At 38.5% G+C, this 14,861-nt stretch overlaps 1 protein-coding gene across 3 annotated transcripts in view; it reads left to right on the plus strand.

Moving 5' to 3' along the window:
* The window catches only part of Arhgap6 (Rho GTPase activating protein 6), a 508,986-nt gene that overhangs the window by 231,174 nt on the left and 262,951 nt on the right, over positions 1 to 14,861 (plus strand). The gene's annotated exons all lie outside the window — the stretch shown is intronic.

Here is a 14,861-nt window from a genome sequence, read left to right on the forward strand (position 1 = left end):
TGACTCCCCTCTAGGATTCTGTCTACATACTTTATCTCAGCTTTGTGTTCAGTGTGGAGAGGAAGAGGTAACGTGTAGAATGCCCACACTTTTAGGTATGCCTAGAACAATCATGTTTGTACCTAGAATCCTACTAAGTAGAACAACCCTGAAAGGTGTCCAGGGAAGTATGGATTTTTTATCTGGCCCACTTTTGGCTTTGGGGAATAGGGAAGAATTTGAAGGAATCCTACAATCTCAGTGAGCCCTTCTTTTACTCAGCGAAAGTTTTAGGCACCATCCTTTCTTGCAATCGGAGCCTGGAAATATTCCATCCCTGTAGGGACTACGTTCACGAATTCTGAGCCTTAACACTTTCCTGGGGATTTTAGGTTTTGTTCAAAGTAGGCAGAGTGAACTTAGCAAAAAAGGAAAATAACAGTGTTTTAGAATAAAGGATGTTTGCCCAATTAAGAAAAAAAAGATTCAGAAGTTCTGAGCAAGAAGAAATTACGTTATTACTGGGCTCAGGCCTCCTGCTTGGAAAAATTTTAAATGTTTAGAACAGACTAGGCTGCATGACAAGTGAGCTGAAGAAACCAGGTGGTAGTCTGAAAAACAATCATTTTATTTTGTTCTTAAGAATAGGGGAAAAATGTTTTCCCTTCTCATTAAATCCTGTCATATGTTGTAAAGGCTGCTCATTAAAGCTCAGAGTGGACATTTGCATTGTGTTGTGCACTGGCATGTGCCTTTATGAAAATCTTCAAACAAAAAAAAATCTCCAGGTAGTAATGTGCACTCGAACCTGTAATCAAAATTGTCCTCTCCCTTGGAAATGTGAAGACAAGATGTTGTGCAGTCTGGAGGAAAGCTAAGATAATCTAAAGACCTACCCTGTGCAAAGAACTGGAGTTAATTACTATAGCTGCACTCAGTGACTGTCTCATATTTGTCTTTTAAAGTGGTAGGAATCTGTGGAATCCATTTGAAAATGTTGAGCATGCAAGCTACCATCTTCGCCACCATTTTCTTTCTTGGCACTTGTGAGCCTTTCCTTGGTCTTTAACTCAGACAAAGCCCTGGTCTTGAGAACACTAATTGAAGATCTCTTTCAGAAAAATCAAGACCAGCTGGCCACCTCCACTGATAAGTCTTTGCCCAGATCTCTTTCCCTTCACAATGTCCTGTTTTCTCCCTTCAGGCACTTGGTGTGGTGCTTGTAACACACAGTCTCTCTAAAAACCCTCCTCAAGGTCATTCATTTACCATCATGGGGTTTTAGAGGATCTTCCAGGTCTTGCTTGCTTTCTCTTTACTCATATCCCCTACCACCTCTCTTACCATGTTCCTCCTTTTGCTGGCCCTCTTTCCAAATCATAGCAAATAATTTCTATGTCACACATATGTACAAAAATATGTTTGATCTAGATTTCTGCATATGAGAGACAGTATATGGCATTTCTCTGTGAGTCTGGTTTATCTCACTTAACTTAAAATATCCAGTTCAATCCATTTCCCTGCACATGGCATAATTTTGCTCTTCTTTATGATGGATTAACTCTCTCTCTCTCTCTCTCTCTCTCTCTCTCTCTCTCTCTCTGTGTGTGTGTGTGTGTGTGTGTGTGTGTGAAATTTTCTTTGTATGTAATTTTCTTTGTCCAGTCATCTGTTGGTAGACATCTAGGCTGGTTCTATTTCCTGGCTGTTGCGAATAGTGCAGCAATGCACATGAGTGTGCAGGCATCCCTGTGCCATGCTGCCATAGGTGTATATACAGTAGTGAAATGGCTGGCTCATATGTATGATAGCTCTGTTTTGCTTTTTGTAGAACCTCCATACTAATTTCCACAGTGACTGACTAATTTACCTTCCTGCCAATTGTGTGTAGTGAGTGTTTCCTACCCCCAACACTACATCCTCACCAGAATTCATCATCATCTATTTCTTACTGCTAACCATTCTGAGAGGAGTCAGGTGGAAATGGTCCCAGAAAATTCAGCTGTTGAATATTTTCCTTATTGGTGATTGATGAGCAAGGGCCCAGTATATTGTGGGTGAAGCCACCATGGGCTGATGGTTCTGGGTTCTATAAGAAAGCAGACTGAGAAAGCCATGATGAGCAAATGAGTAAGCAGTACTTCTCCATGGCCTCTGCACCAGCTCCTGCCTCTAGCTTCCTGCCTTGTTTGAGTTCTTGTTCCGACTTCCTTCAGTAATAAACAGTGATATGAAAGTGTGAGCCAGGGGCTGGAGAGGTGGCTCAGTGGTTAAGAGCACTGGCTGCTCTTCCAGAGGTCCTGAGTTCAATTCCCAGCAACCACATACTGGCTCACAGCCATCCATAATGAGATCTGGTATATATAATAAATTTATATTAAAGAAAAAGTAAGTGTAAGCCAATTAACTCCCCAAGTTGATTTTGTCATACTGTTTCATCACAGCATGAGAAACTCTAACTAGGATGGAAGAAGTGAAGATTTCCTCACCTTCTGCCTGCTGCCTTCTACACACTTGTTAATTATTTGGGTTTCTTTGCTAGCCAGAAACCTTTTTAATATTAAGCTTTTAATTAACTCTCTGAGAATTTCACATTCCAGATACATTCCCCTACCTGACCCACCAAACTTTGTGTACTCCCTTTCCCCCACAACCCATCAAATCCATTTCTTTAACCCATCAAATCCATATACTTGTAGATGTGTGGACATTCATTTACTAGACTGTGGTCGGCAGGTCCACCTCCCTCTCCCTGCAGCTGTAAATTGCCAGTATTAGACCTAGTTTAATTTCAGCGGCGGCTTCTACTGGTGAATTATTGGCAATATTTCCTTAGATATTCAGAACATGCTTGCCTAAACCTGCATTTTGAAATGTTTTCTCCATGTCGTTTTCATTTCTGGTTGCTCTTCCATACAGATTTGCATTAGGAGTGAGCTATTTCCTGATGGTCCTTGTTCAAGATTTTCCTAATGAAATAATTGATTGCAAAATTGTCATTGGCTCAAAAATTAGTAGGCAAGCTACGGATAATATCTAAGAAGTGGATGTTTTAAAATTATTGAGTTGTGTCATGCTTTGGGAAGCATGATATTTCATAATTTTCAGCTAGTTAGAATAGTATCTTAATAAGTCATTTTATGAAGGCGGAGGGCCAATTCTGTGTAACTGCAAGAAATCAAGTAACATTATCGCTTTACTCTGTTTTGTAAGAGAGAGCATTCTAAATGCCACCAGAAACTTAATCATAAACATATTCAAAATGTCAGATCAATCAGTATCTCATTAGTGTGCCAAAATTTGCAAGGATTCTAGATTCTCCTGGGCATACAATTCCAATGTTTACACTGGTTTTACATTACTCTACTGAAGATATTGGCCAGTTTTATCTTTTGCCTATATACCCCTACTCTAATGTTGCTTTTTTAAACTGTCTTTCAAGTCTAAAACATGATGTCATTTTTGCTCAAAGAAAGATGTTCTTCACTACTTACATCTTTACTTATTTGTGTTTATTTATTATATGTGTGTATGTTGGTAGCTGTATAGGTCGGTATAACAATATGGAAATCTGTTGGTCAGTACCTACTAAGAAGGTATATTGGGATTTTCTGTAGAGGAATGTCTCCAGCAATATCTTATTAAGATACTTAATGACTTATTAAGATACTATTCAAACTCTCAGCAAATGCTCACCAAAAGGCATGTGCTAGAATGTTCATCCCAAACTGGTAACAACACGATTTCTATTAACAGGCAGAAAGAAAAAGAGATATGTTTTACTCATGCAATGGAATACTTCTCAGCAGCAAATATTAAGTATGAGTATATGCCACAACATGTAGTGTGGATGAAAAAAGGCCTTGGTAAGAAGATTGTCTACTGTGTACAGTGTGATTCTATTGAACTAAAGTTCAGAGTCAGACCAGCAAACCAATGGGACTGTCAATTAAGAGATGGTAACATTTGGGGATTGAGAATGGGAAGAGACCTTCAGGACCCATTAGGACAATGGACAATGGTGGGTACTTCAAGAAAATACATTGATATGTGCGCTTATTACTTCAGCACTTATTTGCTTGTATACTATTTTGCAATAAAGCTTTAAATACAGAACTAAAAGCAAGGAAAAGCACTCCCATCTTTTTCCTTTTTCCTCTCTCTCTCTCTCTCTCTCTCTCTCTCTCTCTCTCTCTCTCTCTCTCTCATCTTTGAGACAGGGTTTTTCTGTGTAACAGCCCTAGCAGTCCAGGATCTAACTCTATAGACAAGGCTGGCCTCGAACTCACAGAGATCTACTGCCTCCTGAGCACTGGGATTAAAGACGTGCACCACCACCTCCCAACAGAACATCCATCTTTATAATGATGGAGACAGAGTAGCACTGCACTCAGCCAGTTTACTATGAATGTGACTTCCGGCATATACCTCATAAAATAACCGTGTAGAGCGACACAACACAACAATAGGTCTGGACCTGTGCTTGGGACTGTGTTTTGGCAAATAGAATATTTATTTGCATTAGATTGTCTCCACGTTTAAGTATGAAAGACCAGGTCTTCCCATAGCAAGTATCCATCATGGGCAAACCTAAGAAGGTGTAGTTCTAACTCCAGATGATGAATTACCTGAGCACACACCATGCCTCTAGGCTTGCTAGCCCAAAGGAGACACTGAAGACTCAAGAAAGAGCTGCATGGTGGGACTGATTGAGCCCGAGAAGGAAATTTGTAAGGATATCATCTTTCTTCTTCTGTTTAGTCTTAATTTGGTGAAGTTTTCCAGAGATAGTAGAGACTGGGGGAGCTGTTTATACACAGAATGTTGTCTGCCTCAATTGCACGCTTGAATTTTGGCTGATTGCCCAGTCTTTTGTGGGAGTCCAAATAGAATGTGTGTGCTTCTCAAAAAAAAAAAAAAAAAAAAAGAGTCAGTTTTAGATTTTACAAAAGGATTTAAGTGTTATTACTCCCCAAGGAGAAATTTGAGGCAGGTTTTTCTTTTTAAAGGAGAAGGCCAGAAGAAATGGCTTGAAGTTTAAAAAGAGTTGCTCACATAATTGGCTGATATATTGAGTTAAATTTATCTCCTTCCATGGATGCAAGTTGGGAATTATAAAAGAAAGAACTACATTAAATTCCAAAAATGAATATGAGGAATGTAATAACCCAGGCATTAGAGTGATTGATGGCCATTCTTAAAAATAACAGCGCCATAAACTACAATATAAAAGTTTGTGTATATATGCAATATGTACTAACATTTTGATTTTTCAAAATCTTTCATTTAAAAACAACATAATCTTCTTATTGAGACTATCTTTATATTACGCATTAATTCATACACACCTTATATATATGCACACGGTATGTGTATATGTATACACACATACATATATATACATATGTATATATATAATGTGTATATGTAGACATACATGATGTTTTTAGAATTGCTATCCCCTAAGCTACCAGGAAAGTGATAAGAAGAAACTGTAGTTGATTGTTTCCTAGACTCTCAGAAGATTCATGATCTTCATTCAGCCTCTCAGATCAGTTATAGCACCTCAAAGAACCATGTATTCAAAGAAGTCCAATTGCTTTAGGAGAAAATGGCATGGTGTATAGTTTTGTGAATACTGAGCTCTAGTAGTAGAAGGTGAAGTGATAGCTATTCAGCTGCTTAGGTCACAGTGTTTGGGTTACTGTTGTTTCCATGGACATCTTATTAGAAAAATTGTATCCAGGTTCCTTTTCTTTCCCTCGTGGTCCTGAAAATAGAATGGATTTGATGGAATTGAGGCTATTGGAACAATGATCCAATTGCCAAATTCTTATGCTCTAAGGCTAAGTGGAATTCTTGTTTTGCGGATGAGAGCATTTGGATAATGTTAAGTTACTCTGCCTGTTGGTGGTCCCATGGAGTGGAATTGTAGAGATTTACATTTTAATTTCTGATGACAGAGTTGCATAGGGCAGATTGTACAGATAGGACTCACAAATACCCAAAGACAGAACTAAGATTTATCAAGTGCCCTCTGGAAAGGCATTTCATAGATTATAATTTTCAGTGGGCAGTCAAATTGAGGAGTCTTGACTCCTGAACTCTGAAGAGATTAGCATGCAAGTGAGAAGCAGCACCCATTGAATTCCTTCGTGGGAGACCCTTTAACACATTGCATAACCAAAAATGGTGCCTTGTGATAACAAAGGCCCTGTGATTTCCTTTTTTGAATAAGTGCTTCATTACTTCTGAAGGGACATAATTCTGATTCTAGATTTTTCTTTTGTAACACCACATCCCAGTGTCTGAAAGAGAGTTGCTAGCTATCTGTAATGATCAAACCATATGTGTGTTCATCAAGTCTGGGCCCAAGGAATGCTTCTGTTGTAACCATCACCAGGCTACTCCAAGGAACAATTGCTGTAGCTACAGTTAATTCTGGTCCAGATTCATTATAAATTTGTTGGAGCTGTAAATACTCATAGCATTTGTTCTCATCTTCTGTCGTCATGGTTAAGAAAAGTGTTCAACAAATATTCTTCAAGCTATTACTATACAGTAGGAAGGGGATCAGACTTCTGGATAAAAGATTAATGTGACAGTTCTGTTTTTGAGGAGAACATTGTTTGGAAAGATATATCAAACAAAACAAATAAGTATTCTAACAGGGATGCCAGTAGGACGGCTGCAGAGACTCTTTTAGGAGCATGGTAATGCGAGTCAGGAATTGTCCTCTAGGAACTCCGGAGAAGCTATTAGGAGTATTGGTTGCTAATGGGAAATGGAATACGTGGAAGGGAAGAGAGGTGATGGATGCGATGGAGGAAGAAAAGCATATAACACAGAGAAATCTCTTCTTGTAAACAAGAAATCTTGTTTAATGTGTGACCTTAAATTGCAGAGTATAAAAAAACAAAGAAGATGCATGGTTGCGTTGTGGAATATTCAGAGCATAGTGAGGATGCTACGTACACTGAGTTAGTTATGAAAAGTGAGCTGGATTTCTGAATAGCCCCCAGAATCTTGACTAGTCTGAACTTTTGAACATAAACACACACACATACACATATATATATATACATATATATATACATACAGTGTGACATCTAAAGTCACAGTCTATTAAAAAGCTTTATGCCATAAAAATGCAATTTAGAAAATGAATTTGATTCTTGTAAGTGTGCTAGGGTTTAAATGACAAGGTAGAATCAGAGGACTCTGGGGACTAAGTGAGGATATGTGTGGTTTCCAATCTTCTGCTTTTCTAGTCTCAAAGCACATGGTTCATTGTACTTCAGTCCAGCACAAATAAGTAGTAATCTTGGTTCAACACCAAGGAACCAACATGTGTTCCAAAGTAGAATGAGTTTCAAGGAACAAAAAAGGCACGGACAAAGCTTAAAACACCATCCAGTGAGAAGATTTTGTCAAATGATTAAGATTAGAAACATAAATACAACAAAGGAGCAATTAAATGGTTGTTTTGTATTGTTGGTTATATGTTTGTGATTTGTATTGTTCGGGAAGAAATGGGGCTTGAGGTGCTTTCTTTGATTAAGTCTGATATAAACAAGTTGGATGTTCATAGAAATGAATATATGGAAGAGAGAATCTTTTCTTGGGATTTGTAAAGTCCCCGAGGGAGAAGATGAAAGCTCAAAGAAGAGAGAAAAATAGTGCCATTTCACGGTTTAAATCTAGGGGTCCGTGAACATTGTCGGTGAAGGGCCAGACCCTGTATGTTTTCTGGGATGTTCAATGACTCCTTGTAACAGCTGCTCAGCATTCCCAGTTTAAGGAGAAAGTAACATATACAAATACTTAGCTGGATGGGCAGGATTGCGCTCTAAGAAGTCTTTATTTACAAGGGCAAGAATCTGAATTTCAAATACTTTTCACACATCATATAATAACAGTTCTTTGATTTTTCCCAAACCATTTGAAAAATGAATTCATTCCTGTGCTAAATTTGAGACAAACATCTCCTCACAAGTTTGTCCTTTCAGAGACTCCCAGTTGAAAAGCAACATCCTTGCCCTTTTAAGTTTAGGAGAATTTATTGAATGATGATTTTCCCCCCTTTGGTATTTTCCTAGGTTTCTCTCAAATGCTTTTGGTGCCTGTGACACTTTCCAACACCAGTCGTCATGCATTTATTAAGCACTCACCATGAACTGAAAAGCTGAGGACAGACGTCAGAGGAAAAGAAAATATTAGCAATAGGACGTGGTACAGAAGCTCCTCTATTTATGGAATTTCAACTCGTGCACTTTCATAGATACAAACAAAAGCAGGCTCTGGAGCAAAGCCCTCTGGCTCACTCCTTACCACCCAAACATGCGTCAAGAGCTTCTGGGAGCTCTTTTTATTTCTACTCCCTCCTGTCTTTGATTTTTCATTTACTCAATCCGTCAGCTGTTTACTGCATTTCTGCTTAACCCTCGTCTTGTGTGATAGCCTCATGGGATGCGAGAAAGGGAAAACATGCAGGGAGGAGAAACAGAAGGTAGAAACAGCTTGTAAGAATTGAGATTTCTCAGAAAAACCTGTCAAGATTGTGGAGAGAACAGTTTTCAGGGCAAAGATGCTGTCCTGCATATTGTGAGAAGGAACATGCTTCTAATAAAAGGTCTTCTAGGGAGTACTTAGATTACGCGGTAGTGTTTTAAATATATAAAGGCATAGTATTCCTTGAATTATAATGAGGTTACAGCCCAATAAACCCATCAGAGATTGAAAATGCCACAAGTCAAGTATGCATTTATGCATCCAATATCCTTAACCTGCTAGATCCTGTAGCTAAGGAGCATGCTACACTGGGCAGTATTATGTGATTTTTCCATGAGCACAAGACTGACCAGGAGCTGTTGCTGGCTGCTGCTGGCTGACTTTCAGAATTTTTTTGTACTATATATTTCAAGTCAAGGAAAAAAAGTTTGAAGTTGAATGGGTCATTTCTACTTAATGGATATCACTTTCTTCTTTTATTTTTGAGGTTATAATTATATTATTTATCCTTCCTTATCCTCCCTCCAAACCTTTCCATATCCCCCTCCCCTCGCTTTCTCTCAAATGCATGGCCTCGTTTTCCACTAATTATTATTACATGAACAGCCCTCCTCTCCGCTCTCCCCCACTCCTAAGTACAACCCGTTCAGTCTGTATAATGCTACTTATATGTATGCTCAGGGCTGACCGTTTGGCACTGCACAACCAATTGGGATACTCTTCCCCGAGGAAGACTATTTCTCCTACTCTCTGTATTCCTTAGTTATGCGTAGTGCTTCGTGTAGGATAGAGGTCTCATAGGCTTTCCCCTGTCCACATTGGCATGGCTATTGGTGTCATCCCTGTTCACTTTTGAACCATAATAAAGTGGGAAAATGGCATTGTAAATCAAGGCCCATCTGTACCTATACAACGTATACCATCTACCCACACCCCCACCACACCCACCAATTCTGCTTCTGTGCCATTGTGCAGCTTCTGTGCATAGCATTTGAACTTTTGGAAAGGATGTCCTATGGTGTTCTGAAACAGTTTTCCTGTACACAGAAGGAGCAGGAAATGTGTGGGAGTTTCTAGATATACATACAGCAAACACTATCTTAAACACTACCAAAATATTGTTAGGCCAGCAATATAGCTCGCTGGTGGAGTGCTTGCCTGGCATGAAGCTCTAAGTTAAATTCTCAGTACTCCCCAAATGTGATGATTGAAAAATTGATGAATCAGAGAGTCTTTGTGTGCGTGGTAGAATGGTCAGTATATTAGGCCAATTTGTGTTAATTCAGGAGAACTCAAGCCAGTCATAGGTGTTTTCATGGATTTGCAGCTTGGGAATCTGTCTGACCTTAAACTAAGTGGTGAAATGGTAAATAAGGTTGATGAAGCTGGTGAGAAATACCTGCAATGTGAGCCAGCAGCTCTGATACTTCAGAAGATTTCCAGCCTCTGAAATGGAACAAGTGTGATGTGGGCAAAGATGCCAGATAAAGCATTCATCAGCAAGGATGGCAGAAATGCAGAGGCCGTGCCTGTGAAGCTTGAGCCACAGAATCTGAAAATGTATCTGGATGCTTCAAGCTTCTACCATGTTCAGGGCCTGCTATAGACCCAGAATAATAAACAGCTTTTCTAGTTTATTTTTTTTTTTGAACGGCTTAAATATTTCAAGCCATGTTGTACTGATTCTTTTTGGAGTTCTGCTCAGAACATCTCAGATCTTTTTATTTGAACCACCTCCTTCTTTCCTTTTTACATTGGTTTTAATGTATAAGCATAAAGACTTGAGTTCAGGTACCAGGCACCCATGTAAAAAAAGCCAGGTTTTACTGTGTATGCCTGCAGTTCTGCTGCTGGGGAGGCAGAGACAGTCAGATCATCAGAGTTCTTTGGCTAGCTCTTAGCTAAACTGGTGAGCTACAGGATTAGCCAAAAGACCCTGTGTCAAAAACCAAGTCAGCGGGTGAGTCAGGAAGACAGGGGATGTTAGTGACCTCTGGCTTCTACACACACATGCACATATGTGCCTGTTTCACCACACACATATATGCCCTCAGAAATAAACACACACACACATGCACAAACACACACACACACACAAACACACACACACACACACCAATTCTCTGTGCCATTCCTTAGCTTCTAATGAGCAACTCTTGAATGTCTCCAAAAGATTTCCTATTGGTTCTGGAGCAGTTTTTCTGTACCCACAAGGAACAGGAAATTCCTGGGAGTTTCTGTCATTCTGGGACATCCCGTAGATCATGCTTGGTGGGAGGAAAACTATGAAGTCAGAGGTCCCTCGGCTTAAAGAGGAACAAACTCTGGGATTTCTTTATACTCCAGATCTCTCCCATCAGAGTCAGACTGAGGCTGGGATAACACTAGACACTATTCCCGTAATTGACTTCTTCCAATTCCCAGCCCTATATCTATCCTTACAAGTTTCTCTGGGGAGCACATTCTTTGAAAATCATCCCCATGTCAGTCATTGTCCTATCATATTTCTGGAGAACTCTACCTAAGTCAATAAGCAATCACATAAGTAAGACAAACATAGAGTTCTTGCCTTCAGTTATCACGGGAAGAGTAAATGAAAGAATGGCCTCAGTGAAAAAAAAATAGAAGCTAGTCTTCAGCCTTAGGCCACTCAGGTTGGGCTAGAAAAACAGGGAAAGGGTAAAGCATTGAGAGATCTTAAAGCTAGCAAGCCTATAGGGAAATTGTGGTGTAGTGCAATATCTCTAGCTACAGGACTTCCAAGCTCAGTTTAAATATTACCAGGGAAAAAGGTAATAGTCCATCCTGCCTTCCTTCTCTTTGTCCACCTTCTTCCCTTCCTTCCATAGAATTCATATGCTACGCAGCTCACTCATTTAAAGTAAACAACAATCTCTTCAGTCCATTGTATACCATTTTTACGAGCACTAAGAGAAGCATGATACTTTTGATCTTATTAACTTATTAACCACGCGAGCGCCTAGTCCTCAGAAGCCACAAATGAACTCTTGTTCTGTCTTGATTTACTTGTTTGCATATTTCATATAAATAGAATCATACCATATGTGATCTTTTCTGATGGGCTTCTTTCAGTCACCATCAATATCTTAAGGTGAATGCAGATTATATAATGTAACTACACTTGACCTTTTATGGTCAAGTAACCTATCGAGTAGACAGATTTTGTCTATTCATCAGCTGATGAACAGTTGAGTTGTTCTGACTATTGTGAATATTTCTGCTATGACCATTTTTGTGCAAGCTTTTATGTGGATATGAATTTTCATTTCTCTTAGTTATCCACTTAGAATTGATAGTGCAGACACAAAGATTTCTTTCTTATCTATAGCCCAAACCTGAGTCTTCATAACTTCCACTCTCGGTTTTTGTCCAAGCTTCTCTAGAAAAACGAACAAAGACTTTCCTTTCTTACACATAACATCCCTTCAAATCTTTCATCATTGTCTTAATGTCCTTCTTCAACTTTTACAGATTGACTCTCTTCTGTCCTTTTAATCATTGCAGTGCAGCGATGGTACTTATAGGGGTGCAAACAGAGAGCTTGGAAGTTGTTGAAATATCTGTTATGATGTAAAAAACAGCTTGCTTTTGTTCCAAAGCTAATGCTTTCCAATCAACAACAGTGAACCAGTGGTGGATTATTTTTAATTTTCCAAAATCAGAGGGGAAAAAAAATCACTCTCTGGGTAAGAAGACTCTTTAGTAGACGCTAACAGGGTTTTCCCTTTAGAAAATCGTAAGGACTGGTCAATTTCATACATACATTGTCACTTTTTTAACCTGTTAATACAAAAAAATTCTTTGTGAAAAAGAAAAATCTCATATCTTGAGAACTTTGAAGAATTCAAAGTGTCCTGAAGACAGTAGGCAGAAAACTTGATGACGTCGTAGGAAAATGAAGCCAGAGTTCTACTGAACTGGGTAAAATGTGACGTTCATTCTTTTTCAGTAGCTATCAGTGTATCTGATTCTTCCTGTTTAGTCATATACCAAGGTATATTTTTGCATCTTTTAAAATATGATATTTAGGGCTTAGCATAGCTTCCGGTATTGTCTCATATTGCCTGTTTGACCTTGCACAAATCTCTTGACCAAGGACAAGCCATTGTAAGCATCGTTTTCTGCATCTCCTGACTATTTCTGTGTTTCTCGAATTGTGTTGTACATAGAGATCTTGTTTAAAATGTCAGTTCTGAGCTGGTGCTTAAAGCGATTCTGATCAGTGTGTTCTGAGGACTTTCTTTCCAATAATAATTTAAAAACCTACACTGAAATGTGTGCTGACGCCGTAGCCCTCAAGATTATTCTTTTGATTACTAATTAGCCATTTATGCTTGGACCCTTTCTTCTTGTATCATCTTCTGATGATAGGGAAGAAAATTTTATATCTTCATGTAATATTTTTTCATCTGTACTGTGTGTGTTTGCAAAGAAAGATGACAACCAAAATGAAAACAAAGAAAAAATTCTAGTGTAGATCCTGCTTAGTTCATTTTACTGGAACAGTTTTTATATAAACTAGAATTTCTCAACCTCTGTGCTATGTACATTTGTGGCCAGACCATCTTTTGCTGTATGTGAAGCTGTCTCATGTATTCACAATAGGATACCGAACAACATTCCTGGCCTCTGCACATTAGATGTCGGGAGCAGCTCTCTCTGCTTTCAGGTTGCAGCAACCGTAGCTGCTTCTCCTTATTACCAAAGGTGCCCAGGGGCTGTCTACTAATTCGCTTCAGTTGAGATCCATGCTCATAAAATGTGGTCCCCAAGAAAAGAATTTAAGAAATCTTTGTTTCCTTTGTTTGGTTTTTGTTGTAGTACAAGGAAAGAAGCTGCTAAACTGTTGGTGTTCTGACCTTGTGTGTTAAACATTCCTCAGGATTCTGGAATGCTCTGGCTCATGGTATTTGTTGGATTAATGGGCTCCAGATAGGTTAAGTGTCTTGGCAGGAGAGGGGCATTTTGTTTCATTCTCTTCGTTTTATTAGATGCCTGACAACAAAATTTTAATGTTGGCCTTATATGTTCTCCTTGTTATCATAAAAATGGATCTATCACAAGATAGATTTATTGGGGGAGTACCATTGCATGTGCAAATGTTTTGAAAACTATAGTCACCACAGTAACACAGGGTCACCCTTTGTATTACTGCTGTGCCTAGGAACTAAGGCATTTTTGAGGTTACAAAATTTGTTTATTTGGAGAAAAAAAAACAAGTCCTATAAAAGGATGCCACAAATGGCCAAGCAATCTACTGGCATTCCAACAACCTGCCATGTTGTGTGGTTCCTGGTGTCAGCTTAGCTATAATCTTTTGCAATGTGTGTATTTATCCTTTGGTGGCGCAATATGTATACATTACTAGCAGGGACAATGTTTTCAATAGGAGATACACTACTCTTATGTAGAAATTCTTAAAGAGTGACTTTCCTATGGCTACTAAAGATTTTTCAACCTCAATAATCTTGGTATTATGGGTCAGATCATTCTTATGATGAGAGTTATCTTCTATTCGGCATTTCTTCCAAGTTGTAACAGGCCATGGTAACTTTAGCCATTGCCAACTGTTCCCTTGAGAGCAAAATCATCTTCAGTTGGGAATTGCTGACCAAAGAGATATGGAGAGAGATACTGGTAAATAAGTGAATGAGTATAACTAGTCATAAAATATGACCATTATGTTGAAACCTCCTTGATTACTGTGAAAATTGTTTTATGTTCAAATTTCTATTTACATTTCAATTGCACCATATAATATGTGTATACAACAACTCTCCTCTTGAATAAAATGAAAGTAATCATGTTTTCCTCACATCAATATAATGAAGATACTATTTGTTGCTTCCATAGAACCCCTGATTTAAGTGCTCAATAAACAGTGAAATCAATATTATTTAGAATAATCATTCTATTACTTGTAGTGGTGTCACAGTCTTGGAAATTCTGCAGTTTGGCATTTGAGCCACCATGAAGATGAAGAAAGTTTAGGATTATAGAAAGGAATATAGAAAGAAAGCCCTTGATTGTGGCTATAAATGAAAAGTTATTTTTCTTCTTATCAGCTTATAGTAATTGTATATAAGAGCAGGTTTCATTATGACTTTTTGAGGAAGTACTTAAAGCATTTCAATCATATTCACCCTTCTGTTGCCTCCTCCCATTCCTACTCATCTCATTCATCTTTCTACTTCTACTTTCATATCTGTTTTTTCTTGTTATTGGATATTCTTTTATTCTCTTCTTCCTCTTCCTCTTCTTATTCCTCCTTCTCTTATTCTTCTTCTTGGTAACCTAACAGTCTTAATTAAAGGTTTTTTTTTTATTTGAGCGTGGATGAAGTATTATTT

The sequence above is a fragment of the Alexandromys fortis genome, unplaced genomic scaffold (assembly GCF_014885135.2).
Source record: "Alexandromys fortis isolate MF-2015 unplaced genomic scaffold, M_Fortis_MF-2015_v1.1 scaffold_192, whole genome shotgun sequence".
Lineage (NCBI taxonomy): Eukaryota > Metazoa > Chordata > Mammalia > Rodentia > Cricetidae > Alexandromys > Alexandromys fortis.